We start from the raw sequence: 15,391 nt of genomic DNA, 5'->3' as shown, positions 1-15,391 counted from the left end.
AAGAAGCGAGGGATATACGCTCAGCGGGCAGTGCCCATCAGGCATTGCCCGCTCGTGTGGACAGGGCCTTAGGAACCAAAATTTTGCAGAGTGGTAGGCGTTTACTTCTGCCACGTCTTAAGCAGAATAGGACCTCCAATTACCACTCCAACGATCGGGTTTTGGGGGCGGTTCCCAAGGTGCGGGGAAAGGGAGGGAATGCCATAATTTTTTACCTAAGGACACGAAATTCTGCTCAGTAGTAGATCTTTGCTGGGGCCACGTTTTAGGCAAGTTAAGACACCTAAGCCATCTCCCAGGAGTGGAGAGGGCAGTTCCCTGGGGTGCTGACAAAAGCCTTTATGCACGGTCGTAATTTTCAACCTATGAACACAAAATTTTGCATAGTGGTAGACATCCAAACCGACCAAGATTTAAGCATGGTAGGGCCACTAATGGCCACCTTTCACGTGGGAAGAGACTACCCTCAGGGAGGATATTGCCATAGTATTTATGTAGACACACGGTGTTTTGCACAGTGTTAGACAGTCTCTTGGAACAGTGTGTATAACGCGTGGGACACTCGGGATTTCCCCTTCCACCTCCCTCGTAGAAAATATTTTTTCCGCTTACAATATTGCATGGGTAGGTGCAGCTATCAAAGGTTTCCGCTGTCGTGTTATTGTTATTGTTAGTAGTAGTAGTAGTAGTAGTAGTAGTAATAGTAATAGTAGTAGTAGTAGTAGTAGTAGTATTTCATTCTTCTGAGGTATTAGCATCTGTTGGTGTTTATTTTTTTTCTATCTCCGGATGATTCTTATCGTTCTGGAGGAACTTTTCGAATTGGCGGGGTTAGATACAGATGTCATTCACGTTTTTCACAACGAGGGGAATCTCCAAACATTGTTAATTTTCCAGGGGTAAGAAAGGTTATGTCATATATGGCGATTTTTTCTTCTACACAGTTTTGACGTGTGAGAGAGCCGGCGGTTTGTTAGTGCATGTATCCAACTCAAGAATGGAAGGGCCAGAGATCGACTCTTGGGCTGGTCTGATTCTTGAAAAACGTTTGTGTCATTCTTGTCTCTGTCCATCCAGATGTTCAGCCCTGAGTTTACATAGGACTACTGCAGGTCATATTCTAAGGACAGATTGTACCTTAGCAAAATTGGCTGTCTGCCTTAGTGGACCTCGTACAGTCCATAGACATCTATCATCTTTCTTTTTACTGGTGCTGGAGAGGGACGCCTTCACGAGTAGGACTGATGTAACTAGTCGGTTCCACTGCTCTGTTATACGTACGCTCCTTAATTTCCTGCCTATCCCCTAAAAGCACGATGGTAGACTGGAGGAGTCCACCTGGTTTATATTCAGATGAGTCTGGGGTTTTAACTACTACTACTGCTGCTTCTTAATTGCGCTGTAAGACGCAAGAGCGCGTATTCGCAAACAAATCCATGATCATTTTCCGGTTCTAACTCCGATTTGTTCTTGGAAGAAGAACACTCTAACATGAAAAGATTCTACACCCTCATTCATTTGCTTTCTTGCTAACAGAAATTATAGTTACAGGAAGGAACAAATTGTTGGTTTGTGAATCCAGGTTGTTAGTTTGTGGAAGCTGTGTCTTGGACAGTAGTACCAGTAGCAGTTGCAACTCTAGGCGTACCTAAACGTGAACCCGGTGGACTCTTGGCTGAGGCTGAGCTCCCTGTGCAGTTCTTCATCCTCCTTTCGAGGGATAAGTAGGCAGCCGAAGGACGTTTCTATAACAGAGCAGCGAAGGAGCTCGGTTACAATTGTGCCACCACATGAAGGCGTCCCTCTCCAGCACCCCACTTTCCAGCACCGGTGTCTGGGATGTGATTTACGAACGAACTTACAATCGACTTTCTCCCATAACTCAGATATGTTTTTGCAGAAGATTTACAGAGAGAAGAGAGCTAATTTCTTCCATATGCCTTGTTCTTTCTGCAGTATAGATTCTTACTTAGGAGAGGAATTTCATAATGTGGGATTTTTTCTGTATTAAGGAAGATCTACAAAAGCAGGATGCAGAAACCTTCCATACTTCCTGTTCTTCCAATAAATCAAAATATGAGTTGCAACAGGGAATCCTAAGTTTGTGAATCCGGAGACTGATTACTTTATTGTCGTTGTGGTTTTTAGCAGTTATTCAATTTATACCATCACCACATCAAGACTGTCCAACCAATAGTATACTAACCCTTTCCTGTTTCACCCTCTCCTCCCCATCAACCCATTCCTTTACCTCTCCCATTTATTCACCCCCATCAACCCACTTTTCTTAACCTTTCCCATTCATTCCACCCCATTAGCCCATTTCTCTTTACCTGTCCCATTAATACTACCCTATCAACCCACCTCTTTTCACCCTACCATTCTCCACACCCCATCAACCCATCTCTATTTACTTCTTCCTTTAATTCCATCAATTCATCCCATTCTTCTGTACCCCTCCCACTTAAGCCTTCCCTTATCTCAAGCTCCTCCTACAAAATACAAATTTCTGTTACGGTGGAAAAATTGTCGTAGGGTTTATCTGTATTGTGCAGGAAGGCTAAAGAAAGGAGAGTGTATAATATTCCCAGATCTCTAGGTAAAAAGAGATCTGACTTATCTACGACAGGGATTCGACTGTAGATATGTTTGAGTATCCCACCCCATAGTTGTTATCACTACGAGTGGGTTAAATAAAGACGGTATTAACACCCTCAGACTCTCGTATTCATTCCATTAAAAAAAAAAAAAAAAAAAAAGCGTTTTCTGGAGTAGTATATTTGATCAAAATAGAAGGAAAAAGTCCTTGCATGGACCCCATTGGAAAGACACGAGTAAGGACAGTGGAAATGAGTTATCTGAGAGGGACATGTGGAGCTACATGGAGAGACAGACAAACACATGTGGAAGTAATGGAGAGTTGTGGTGCTGATGTGGACATGATTATAAGCGCTAAGATGATCTGGCCACGTAGAGAGGATGGAAAATAAAAAATTGACTAGGAGACTGTATGACTCAGGTGAATACGGAAGAGGTTTAGGACGAGGAGGAGGAGGAGGAGGAGGAGGAGGAGGAGGAGAAGGAAGAAAGAGAGAGAGAGAGAGAGAGAGAGAGAGAGAGAGAGAGAGAGAGAAACAGAGAGAGAGAGAGAGAGAATCCTGGAGACAAGCAACCGTACTCTCAGGACTCACGGCTACTGTCATGAAAAGTTCACAACCCTTCTTGGCAGGAGTTTGAAATAAAGTATTGCCTGCTTTTTGAGACACAATAAAGCTTTTGCCACTGGAGTGAATATCGTTTTATTTTATTTTATTTTACCTTTCCATTCTTGATCCGGGCAGACACCTTCCTCCTGATTTGGGAACATAGTTTAGGGAACAACATAGCGGGATTCTAGCCTTTGGTTCCATCTTTTCTGCATAAAAAAAGACCCAGTGCCATCTTTCAGCGGCCATAGGGGTAGCATCAAATCAAACGAACACAGAATCGTCCTCGGGCTATTGGGGTTAAAAAATCTGAATTCTTCTTCCTACATAACCATCTGTCGGTTCCCAGAAACCGTCACTCCTACTCTGATTAGCGTCTGTCAGAAAGTCAACCGCCGAAACGACAGTTGTTAAAATAATTTATCAGACATCAGAATAATTCACTAGACCCATCATGATAATTACACTGGCTTGATAAATCATGGTGAGTCAGCTGAGCACTTTCCTATTTGATGTCATGTTCTCAATAGTTCAACTTCGTCACTACGATTTGTATTTTTTTACAGTAAAATTTACTTATTTTGTGAAGAAGTTTGATGCAGACCTCAACAACCCTCACATCACACTTCATGCACATTGTACTAAGACATATTTCACAGTATTACTCATTCATTACCACACTTCATACAAATACACATATCGTGCTGCCACACCTCACTGCCGTACACCACTGTCACACACTATTCCGGTACCTCACACTGCCACACTAAACACTGCCATCTCATACTGCCGCACCCCATAGTGCCACACCTCACACAACACTTCACATTGCCATGCGTCTCACTGCCATACCTCACACTGTTACACAGACACAGACACAGACACACAGACCGGGACACACACACACGCACACACACACACACACACACACACACACACACACACACACACCAAGAGATGTCATTCTTCATACTGTCACACCTTACACTGTTAGCTCTCACATACTTCACAAACTGCCCTACCTCACACCACCACACTCCAAATAGAACCCTCACTGCCATATCTTACACGTATATTGTCTCACTTCACACACACCACACACTGCCACACCCCACACGTCCTTACCTTACACTGCAACACCTCACACTGCACACTGCAAAACCTCAGTCAGACCTTAAACACTCCCCAAAATCCACTACAACTCACATGACCTCACCTCACACTGCCAAGCATCACATACACTCAACCACAACTCACACTGCTACACTTCACACGCTCTACCACAACTCACACTGCAGCACTTCACACACTCTACCACAATTCACACTGCCACAAGTCATACATTCCACCACAACTCACACTGCCACACTTCACACACTAAACCACAACCCACACTGCTACATTTCGCAGTGAATGTTGCGAATATGAAACTTCCCCACAGTCCCCTTGAGGTCCAGTCAATTTCTGAGGCGACCCACCATTTTTAACTCCACTCACACTCGGTCTCAGCTTTGGCACATCCTTTATTAAACTCTCTATTTTCATTATTCTCTCTGCCAGTAAGAGTTATGTTGAATTCCTGGAGCTTACTTTATTTAATTCTTATAGTAAGTTGAAATGTCGATAGAACCTTTCACCTCTTGAACTTGATCATACATTTTTTTTCATTGCATTCCTAGACGATTTTATTCACCTTAGGGAAGACTCTTCAAACTGGTAGGGCTAGATATAGCTCTCATTAATCCCTTCATTTAAAAAAGTCCTTTTTATATTGAATACAATCGTCTGGTGGTGGTTTGACAAACATTAAAATTACGTTGTATTATTGTAAGGATCACTATTCATTGTTTCTCTCTCTCCTCACAAATCAACAAAAGGTCTTGGATATCTTAGGTATTCTCCAGACTCTAAATCTTTGGTAGTTAATTGGGACATTCTTTTCACACTTGTATTTCTAAATGTCATTTATTTCTTTCGCCACTAATCATAGGCATTTGCCATATTTCAGAACAATCTCCCAATTTCTGATATTACCACAACGACAATAGTTCATGTGGACTTTGTGCACACTCCTTGTATCAAAGTCTCTTATATTTAATAAGAATTTATATACATGTTTAAATACTTTCTTTACTTAATAGGATTTTCAGTCTAACAATGTTTGTTTTTAGGATTAATCCCTATATATCTCTAAATATTCTCTGTATTTTTGTTTATCACGCTGCTCTTAGCATTAAATTCGATTCATCTCTAATTTTTCCCTGCATGTCTGTATTATCGGCCAGTGGGAATGCAGGTACACCACTAGATATTCTGTACATTCTATATCCTTCACAGTGGTGGAAATATTCTTCAAACATTTACAGAATATTGCCGAGTGTTAGTTACTTTTGACTTCACTCTCTACCGGTACGGATTTCTCCGCAGCTCCGGACAATCTCTGTATTTGTAAGTTTCTCACAGCTAGCACTTGTTGTGCAGAATCTGTCATATTTTGGGGAGCTTAGAGACATCCCAAATTCATTTATTATTGTTATTTATTATTATTATTATTATTATTATTATTATTATTTTCTAACATCCACCTGAGGCCCGGCATGTTTCAAGGAACTCTCTGTACTCAACTTCTTTATTAGGTAAGAACATTTTCTCGATATTTCTATAATTTTTAATAACGTTCTCAGAGCCATGAAAAACTGCATAGTATGTGAATGCTCCTACAGAAATAACAGATAGAGAGAGAGAGAGAGAGAATCATAACCACTAATTTGATGGAAAATACTCTCACTGAAATCAGTTTAACCCCTCCAGTGCCTGAGTGCTTTATTTTATTCTTGCTCTCCCAGACGATTTTAGTCAGCTTAGGCGGGGCTGTACATGATTCTTTTAACTCTTTCAGCCCGAGAACGTCTTTTATAGTGTGTCCTTAATTTCCTGTGATAATTATATGAGTTTTAAAGGAAGCCATCTTGTGGTGATGCAGTGAATGAAAGCTTTACCTAACCCCTCATTCTCAAGAGTCTGTCCCGCGATGAACAACACCTGGAGATAGTAGAGATTTTTATAGTACGTCATTAGATTTATGGGATTATTTACATTCTTCCAGTAATTTTCTTTCATTTCGGGATTATTGTACACACTGTGATGAAAATTCTGAATGTTATAGGCAAGGAAGGAAATATACTGTACAGTAAAATGAAGAAGACAGTTCAAAAGTAGAAAAGATGCATGCACGAAGGACTGAGAGTATCAGTGAACTCTTGCATTAGACAGCTGAACTAAGGAGATGAAAGTGTAATGCACCTGCAATAATCGGGGTGGGATACAAGCAGACAATTCGGTAGAGTAATGATCATTGAGACAGCAATAGTGGAGGAAAGGAGATGCTCCCTTGTCAATAAGAGCAGGGGAAATGATGAGACGAAATACCTCACTTGGAATTTCGACCCTTCAAATGTTTGATCCCCAAGAGAGGGTTGGAAGCTTAACAATCATATGCCACCAAGGGAGGTAGCCAGGTCATCTACCTTTAAATATAATGAACTATGGTCACCTACCCTTGGACCCTTATGATTCAAACTGGAGATAAGGTGAGACTGACTGTTACTCCTGGGTTTGACTCGCGTAAAATTTTTGGGGACAGATCCAGCCGCTGTCAGAAGGGGGGGCGGGCTCCAAAACAGTTGTTCCTTTGTTTATCCACTGACTAAAATTATAAGTTTGGAATTTAGGGTAATAAATCTATATACAGGTATGCATTAGCCCGGTTTATGTTAGATACATAAATCCACAAAGCTTTATACCAATACAATTAAATCCACACAATAAGTAGCGTCACGTTAAATCCAAACACAACAAAACAAGCTTCTTAGGAAACAATTCTATGTGTTTACTGCATGAAAACAAAAAACAAGACGGATATAATGGAGGAGTGCTGACTGCCTAAACTCCCCCCTAAACAAGTTACTGGATCATCAAAGAACGCACATATATCAAAGGCCAGTGATCAGGCAGTTAACTCTGTAAATTTCGGGTTTTCCATTACACTCATGTTAACATTAAATGATTCTACTCAGCTCAGAGAAACACGTTGCAGAAAGGAAGCTAAAAGGTGCGTGCGTGCGTGCGTGCGTGCGTGCGTGCGTGCGTGCGTGCGTGCGTGCGTGCGTGCGTGCGTGCGTGCGTGCGTGCGTGCGTGCGTGCGTGCGTGTGTGTGTGTGTGTGTGTGTGTGTGTGTGTGTGTGTGTGTGTGTGTGTGTGTGTGTGTGTGTGTGTGTGTGTGTGTGTGTGTGTGTGTGTGTGTGTGTGTGTCCTTCATGGTATGGCATAAGAGTGCACGGCACACTAGGCTCCTCGGATCTTACCTATACTTATGATCTAGACTGTGGCACATGTAGGGTGAAAGTATGACCAAGAATACTTTCCTGCCGTGGGCTGTGTCTGATAAGGTGCTGATTTGATCCTTTTAATGACAGAGACTTAAAGTGACCAACCTTCAGTTTCCTTTTTCAGTGCAAGCGCGGTGGTTTCCAGTCACGTAACTGTCATGGTAACCCTGATGACACCAAGGTGAAAATGTAAACAAACTCATAGACTGAACAACAGTGCCGGGATACGAGTGTTTAACTGTGAGATCTCTCCCACAGAATTAGATTAATAAACTGACGAATGCTCAGTTAAATAGAGCATTTGCCACACTAATTAATGATACGAAATCACCAGAACCATCGAATTCTCTCCTGCTTGTTGAAGTGAAAAATCTGAGAAGCGAGATTTCAGAGCTCACGGCCATCAATAACGAGGTTACGCGGCTGTCAGCGTGGCTGGAGGACACATGTAAAATAACTGACCAGCAGCAAAGGTTCCTAGTGTCACTTGATGCAGGAGAAAGACGTAGGAACCTTTAATGGGTGTATTTGAAGACGATGATGAACTGGAAGGGAACGACTGTGAGAAAGCAGCAGACTACACGGGCGCCGCAGGTTCGCTTCCCTGGCAGGGGAGCAGCATGTACAGCACCCTACCCGTATTCTTGACCACCTTGGAGAGAGCTTCAACACTCCTGACCTCTTCCATACAGCTAATCCTTCTGCTTACACTGTTAATCTTTTCTCTCCGTTGGGCTCCTCCGATCACAACATTATCACCTTAACCTGTCCTATCACTCCGGTACGGCCTGTGGACCCTCCAGGAAAACGTCGTCTGTGGCATTTTGGAGCTGTGGATTGGGAGGCCCTCAGGCAGTACTTCTTTGATTTTCCCTGGAGTGATTATTGCTTCCATGGCTGGGAGCCATCTGAGTGTGCATTGCGCATTACGGAGGTTATTCTCTCGGGCATGAAAGCATACATTCCTTTCTCATATCCTTTGACTAATGCAAGAAAGCCTTGGTTTAATCATGCTTGTTCTAATGCTGTCCGCAACAAGGAGAGGGCCTATAAAAGGTACCGGAGCCAACCCACCCCTGAATCACATCTTTTATACGTTTCTGCCAGGAATTGTGCCAAGTCTGGCCTTCCCTCTGCAAAAAATAATTTCATCCGTACTAAATGCTCTCAACTCTCTAACTCAAATTCTTCTCGCTCCTTCTGGCACCTTGCCAAAAACCTTTCTAACAACTTTATCTCATCATCCTTCCCTCCTCTTTTCTACTCTGATGGCTCTGTAGCTATTTCTTCTACTGATGAAGCAGATCTCTTCGCTCAGACTTTCTCCTCCTTAGACGATTCTGGTGCTGTTTCTCCATCACTTCCCCCCTCTGACTTCCTCATGGCTGATATTAAAATTTCTTTAGCTGTTGTACTTTCTGCATCACAGGCCTCAGTACAAACAAGGCATATGGGCCTGATGGAGTCCCTCCTGTTGTTCTCAAGAACTGTGCTTCTGTGCTTACACCCTGACTAGGTAAACTATTTTGCTTTTGTCTATCAACTTGTACCTTTCCTTCTTGCTGGAAGTTTGCTCTCATTCAGCCAGTCCCAAAGAAGGGTGACCATTCCCAACCCTCCAACTATCGTCCAATTGCTTTAACATCCTGTATCTCAAACGTTTTCGAGTCAATCCTTAGTAGAAAAATTTTAAAGCATCTTTCCTGTCACAACCTTCTTTCTGATCGCCAGTATGGGTTCCGTCAGGAACGCTCCACTGGCGATCTTCTCACCTACATTTCAGACTCCTGGTCATCCTCCTTTCGGGACTTTGGCGAAACCTTTGCCATTGCACTTGACATCTCAAAGGCTTTCGATTCAGTCTGGCATAAATCTTTAACTTCCAAACTGCCCTCTTACAGTTTCTATGCTTCAATCTGTGCCTTCATCTTTAGCTTCCTTTCTGGTCGTTCTATAGTCGCTGTTGTAGACGGCCATCGTTCTTCTCCTAGATCTATTAACAGTGGTGTTCCTCAGGGCTTTGTCCTATCACCAACTCTCTTCCTTTTATTCATCAATGAACTTCTAAGCTGTACATCTAACCCTTATCCACTCATACGCTGATGACTCCACCCTTCACCTTTCCATTCGGTTCCCACAACGCCCATCTCAGCAGTTACTTCAACAAACAAGGGATGAGAGTATGGCACACCTAATGTCTGACTTGGCTTGTATCTCTGACTGGGGTAAAAATAATCTGGTTATTTTTAATGCATCAAAGACTCAGTTCTTATACCTATCAACCCGACAATATCTTCCACAGGTATACCCACTAATGTTTAATAATATTCAGCTTAATCCTGCATCATCCTTGAACATGCTTGGGCTTTCATTTACTCAGGACTTGTCTTGGATAGATCATATTACATCTCTTGTAAAATCTGCTTCCAAAAGATTAGGTGTACTAAGTCGATTCCGTTCCTTCTTTACCCCTGCACAATTATTGACTCTATACACGGGTTTTATCTGCTCCTGTGTGAAGTACAACTCTCATGTGTGGGGAGGTTCCCCACATACAGCTCTTCTCAATAGGGTGGAGTCAAAGGCTTTTTCTTCTCATTAACTCTCCTCCATTTACTGACTTCCCTTCAACCTCTGTTTCTTCACCGCACTGTTGCATCTTTATCTCTTTTCTATCGCTACTTCAGTGGTCACTGCTCCTCTGAATTGTTTGCATGCATCCTTCCACCTCTACGAAGGGCGCGTAGCACCCGTCTAGCAGCAAACTCTTATCCCTTTTCTGTCCAACTCTCTAATGCAAGAGTTAACAGTTACTCTCAGTCCTTCATTTATGCAACAGATCAACTCTGGAACTGTCTCTCTGTCTGTGTTTCCTGCTTCCTATGATCTCCAGTCTTTCAAATGCAGTGTGTCCAGGCATCTCGAAATGATCAGATCTTGAATTTGGCTCTCTCTTGTATTTTGTTTTTCTCTTTGAAGGAACAGTTATTGTGGGCTTGTGGCCTTTGGGTCCTTCTTCCTCTCATTAAAAAAAAAAAAAAAAATGGGTCAACCTAACAACTGACGGAAGAGTGGACAACCAGGATACATGAGACACTCAAGGTTCTTAAGGCTAATGAAGGACCTGCACCCAACTGTTCAAAAAGAAATAAATTGACTGAGGGAGAGGGAACAAGAGGGACAAAAAAAAAAAAAAATGCAGGCATAACTATCAAGTATGTCCGGAAAAATTGCACCCTGCTCCAAGACAAGAATGTAACTGACAGGTATAACTGGTTTTTTCTTATAAGTTAAGATAAAGCAATAAAAATATGCTCTTGCAATAGTGCAGGCATAGGAGTCAAACTCCAAAACCCGACCATACTTGATTTTATATTGAAACATGACATAGTTTGCCTAATCAAGGTAAAGAGTTGGGTTAAACCGAGGAGTCCCGTTAATGTATGGATACGTTGTAATGTTTTGTCACGGTGACTCTCATCGACGTATCGAAACGTTTACAATTGCAAGGTCCGCCATTTGCACATTTTTCAAGTTTCATGCATAATTTTTGGTCGGCCTATGTGGGAGACCTTCCTCTACCAGCCGCCAGGCAGCAACACTGGCTTGCCCTGCGTGATCCCCCCCCCCCTGCACCCCATTGTCTTGGCAAGTCACCTGTTAGCACTGACCTGGCCAGTAAAGATGTCACGACATCGTACGAAATTCAAGGCGAGAGTGATTCCCCAATTGATGATGATGTGGAGGACAATGATTACGTGGCACCAGAGGAAGAAATGAACAGAAATGATGAGAAGGTAACATTGCCAAGGAAGGTGCGGCTTGTTCATGTGTTCAGTGAGTGAAACAATGCTTATATTGCCCTTATTATTGTGTGAAAACCAATATATTCTTGTACTACATATAAATTCGTACCAAATGAACAAATATTTACCTATCCTGAGTGTTTTGCAATAGTTACTGCTGCCATAGAAAATGCGACAGCCACAGCACAGCTCCAGAGAACATGGTACCAGGTGTTCAGAGGGTCACCTGTTTAGACCATTTCTATGCTCAGGTGAGCACCTTTTTTGTGAATGGCCACTGTTTTTTATAAAAAGCGGAGGTTTCAAAAAATATATATATTTTCAAAATCTGCCAGGATTGGGGGGGTCAGTGGTGAAAAAACTGCCGGGATGTGGCGGGTTAATATCAGTGTTCCTGATTTTACTGTGTTTCACAACCTATCTAGGCATGGGGGCGACAGAGGGGACGGGGGGAATGTTATTACTGAAGAGCACTGTCATAAATATGTGTCCCATGTTGATCTAATTATGGTCAATTTTTTTTACATTTTTTTGTTTTCCAAATGACTACTTAGGTGGTGTATATATACCCCCTGAAGACTCATCTTTTTTTTGACCTCTCAGAATTTGGTGCTCTTAGCACAAGAGTGAATGACACAACGAGTAGCAATGATGGGGGACTTTAATGCTTGGGTTAGTCAACGATTAATTGTAAATCAAGATGGAAATGGATACAAGTTTGCTAGTATACAAGATCAGTATGTTCATAATCATGGCAGACGATTAATTAACGGTTGTAAAATAACTCGCTTGTAATAGCAAACCATCCATCCCGTGGAGGGACAGCGCTGGGTGGTATTCTGTCATACAAGAAGAGAGCAGATTGGATATCAGAGACAGGTTCATGCGTTGTTAAATGAGGAATATTATTGATACGATTAAAAGCTTAGAAGTGTGCCAGGATGTTTAAAGCTCTGATCATGTGCCAGATTGTGTCATGCTCAACGTTATCCATAGAAATAGCACACCTGAATTGCTATTAAAACGGGCAAGTAGTCTGGGTCAGTCACCTGTTAAGTTGCCGGAAGGTCAGCTGGTAAAGAAAACGCCTTCTTACTGTAGAGTTGTTATGAATTCTTCTGCTGTCCAAGTGAACCAGCGTGTCCCACCTGATGTTGGGTGGGACCATGGGCGATGCTGAGCGGATATCTGTTTTGATGGAGAAAGCATTTAATGCAATTGATTCAGTTGCCAGAAGGTGTATTAGAAAGGAGAATGAAAGGATTTCTAAGCGAGATGCTGCTCACCCCAGAAGGAAACGTCCTATTGATTTAAAGGTTCAGAAGCTAATCGGGAAAGCTATTACCCAGAGAGGGAAGATTTTCGGAAACAAATTCTATGCAACTAGATGAAGATCAATTATCGCATTTTGAGAAGCTTTTAAATCCGAATACCAGTACTAGAGAAATTACTAGTTGTACAGATATGGAAGGTGCCCCAGACATACGGTATTGGCTGGTTCATTTACACCAGCAGATCTGGATGATGAGGTGAAGAGAAATACAAATCAGAGTTACCGTGGCACTTGTCCCAGTCTTTTATTTATTTATTTTTTCAGTTTGTTTCATGGTTCATGTTCCTTTTTACCTTATTTAATGGGATGTTTATCGGCTCCCACTGTTCACTGTCCTGGGCATAAAAAAAACTAGTGGTTCTCTGGAAATATGGTGATAGGATGGAATGTGGAAATTACAGAAGAATAAGTATCATGGATACTTTATCCAAAAGTATATGATACATTACTATTAAACATGTACTGATTGTGGTACAACATTGATAAATGTCAAGCAAGAGATCAGAAGAAAGGAGATTGCACAGAACAAATAATGACACAGATTATTGACACATTTAGTTTTTTTTTTTTTAATAAACTGAAACTTTAGGTGTTATTTATTGATTTTAGTAAAGCCGATGACTGGGTCCCCCGTGACAAGGTGGTGGAACACATGGAAGTCATTAGGTGCAGGAAGATTATGTTTTTTGCAGTAAAGCTGATGTACAATCAAAGACAAAAGTTGTGTCCCGGTTCCGTCAGAGGATTTAGTGTTATACTTGAAACACTATGACATCCCTATCACAGTTACATATTTATGGGCTTCCTCATGCTTCATATCTGCTACTGATGGAATGACGATATAAATGAACCAAGAAAATTGCAAAGCCTTAACATCGACTTAGCAAGAATTACCGAGTCCGAATTTCGTATGAAAGACGAAATGCGATCGGTCAGGCGATGATCACGAGACTCTTACACACCTTACCACAAAGCATCAAACAGACCTACTATACCTTGGGATGGAGAGGCCAAACAATATGCATTCAACTACAGCATTAGGGAGATGAGAGGCGCCATGATCTCCTCTTTATTTTCGGGAAGCAAGTGCTGAACAGACAGCCCAGACATTTGGCGTAAGCATAGCCGGATAAGGCGGATTAGACTAATTCGGGAGGAAGGCACAAAGGAGAACCGTCATTGTTCAGGTCGTCCTCGTGTTACTACACTACTGTAGGACCAGGAAATAATCACAACGGTGGAATCATCACCTGAAAGTAAGGCTTCATGGCGTATGGAACAAACTGCACCTAGAAAGAAACACACGAAATTGTGCGTAGGCTTCGTTCGTCTAGTTTAGGTGTTCAAACTCATTTGTTGATGCAGGTCGCTATCCATTCTATTTAAACAACCGCTTATCATGATACAGTAACTCTTTCATGTTTAAAATATTTTAGTCAGTTATACCACGTTGAATACACCGCTTCCCGTCCGCTCAGCGAAGTTAAGCACCGTTGGGTCTGGTTAGTACTTGGATGGGTGACCGCCTGGGAACACCAGACGCTGTTGGCATCCCTACGTGTCAAGTGGGGTTGGTGGAGGATTAGTGCCCCTCTCTGTAAAACAATTAACTCTAAGCCCTTGGCCACCCCGTTTGGGATACATGGCGTCTGGCAATGAATGAATGATGAATATATATATATATATATATATATATATATATATAACTGTTAAATAACATAGCATGTCATATTTATCAACTTGATTAGCTAATTTCTATCTATCTGTCTTTATACCTAGGCTGCTTCCCCCAAGGAAAGGGAGGTAGCCGAGACAGGACGACACACTCCCAATTTACTCATCCACTCAAACACATTCATTCGCATCTTAGCCCCAAAGGGGAGAAGGGACAGATCCTCACCGTACCACACCGCATGAGGGTCAACTGTGCAGTGCAATCAGTGACATCCACAGCAGGGCCCGACAGCAGAGCTGGTTTACCCCTGCCACTTCATAATGGACCCATCCCCTTACCCACACCTGACCTGATCAGCTGATCAGACCAAATGCAGGAGAATATCCCCTCAGGGCTGTGTCATCATTTATTTTTTCACAGTTTCTCTCCATTTATTTCTGTCACGCACAGCCACTCTTCCTTGCTCAACAGACATCCCTCTCGCATCCAGCGCTCTCTGCACACTGTCCATCCAATCCTATTCGTGGTCTCCCTCTCAGCCTTACACCTCTCACATCAGATCTAGTTATCTTTTTCACCAATCGCTTATTATCCATTCTCTCCATATGCCCAAACCATCGCAACACCCTCTGCTTAACTCGATCAGCTATCTCCCGAACAACTCCAGTTCTCCTTCGCACTTCATCATTTCTCACTCGATCCATAAGCGTCACTCCACACATACTCTTCAGACACCTCATCTCCAGTACATTCAAACTTTTCCTCTCTGCTACATCCATATTCCATGTTTCAGCCCCATATAACGCAGTCGGTACCACAACACCCTTATACAGCCTTCTCTTTACATCCATTTCAAGCGAACGACATATAAACACTTTTTTCATTCCTCCCAGCACCTTTCCCTCTGCATTCATTCTAAACTTCACTTCTGCATCTATTCTTCCATCCACAGCAACATGTGACCCTAATACTTAAAACACTCT

General features: G+C 42.3%; 1 pseudogene; it reads left to right on the top strand.

The window, feature by feature from the left end:
• The first annotated feature begins 14,165 nt into the window (after positions 1 to 14,165).
• On the top strand, positions 14,166 to 14,284 carry LOC145392795 (5S ribosomal RNA; annotated as a pseudogene).
• The last annotated feature ends 1,107 nt before the right edge of the window (positions 14,285 to 15,391 follow it).

Source organism: Coenobita brevimanus, chromosome 2 (assembly GCF_032717465.1).
Source record: "Coenobita brevimanus isolate Jiangsu-jjx chromosome 2, ASM3271746v2, whole genome shotgun sequence".
Classification (NCBI taxonomy): Eukaryota; Metazoa; Arthropoda; class Malacostraca; order Decapoda; family Coenobitidae; genus Coenobita; species Coenobita brevimanus.
This window is presented reverse-complemented; position numbering and strand designations above follow the sequence as displayed.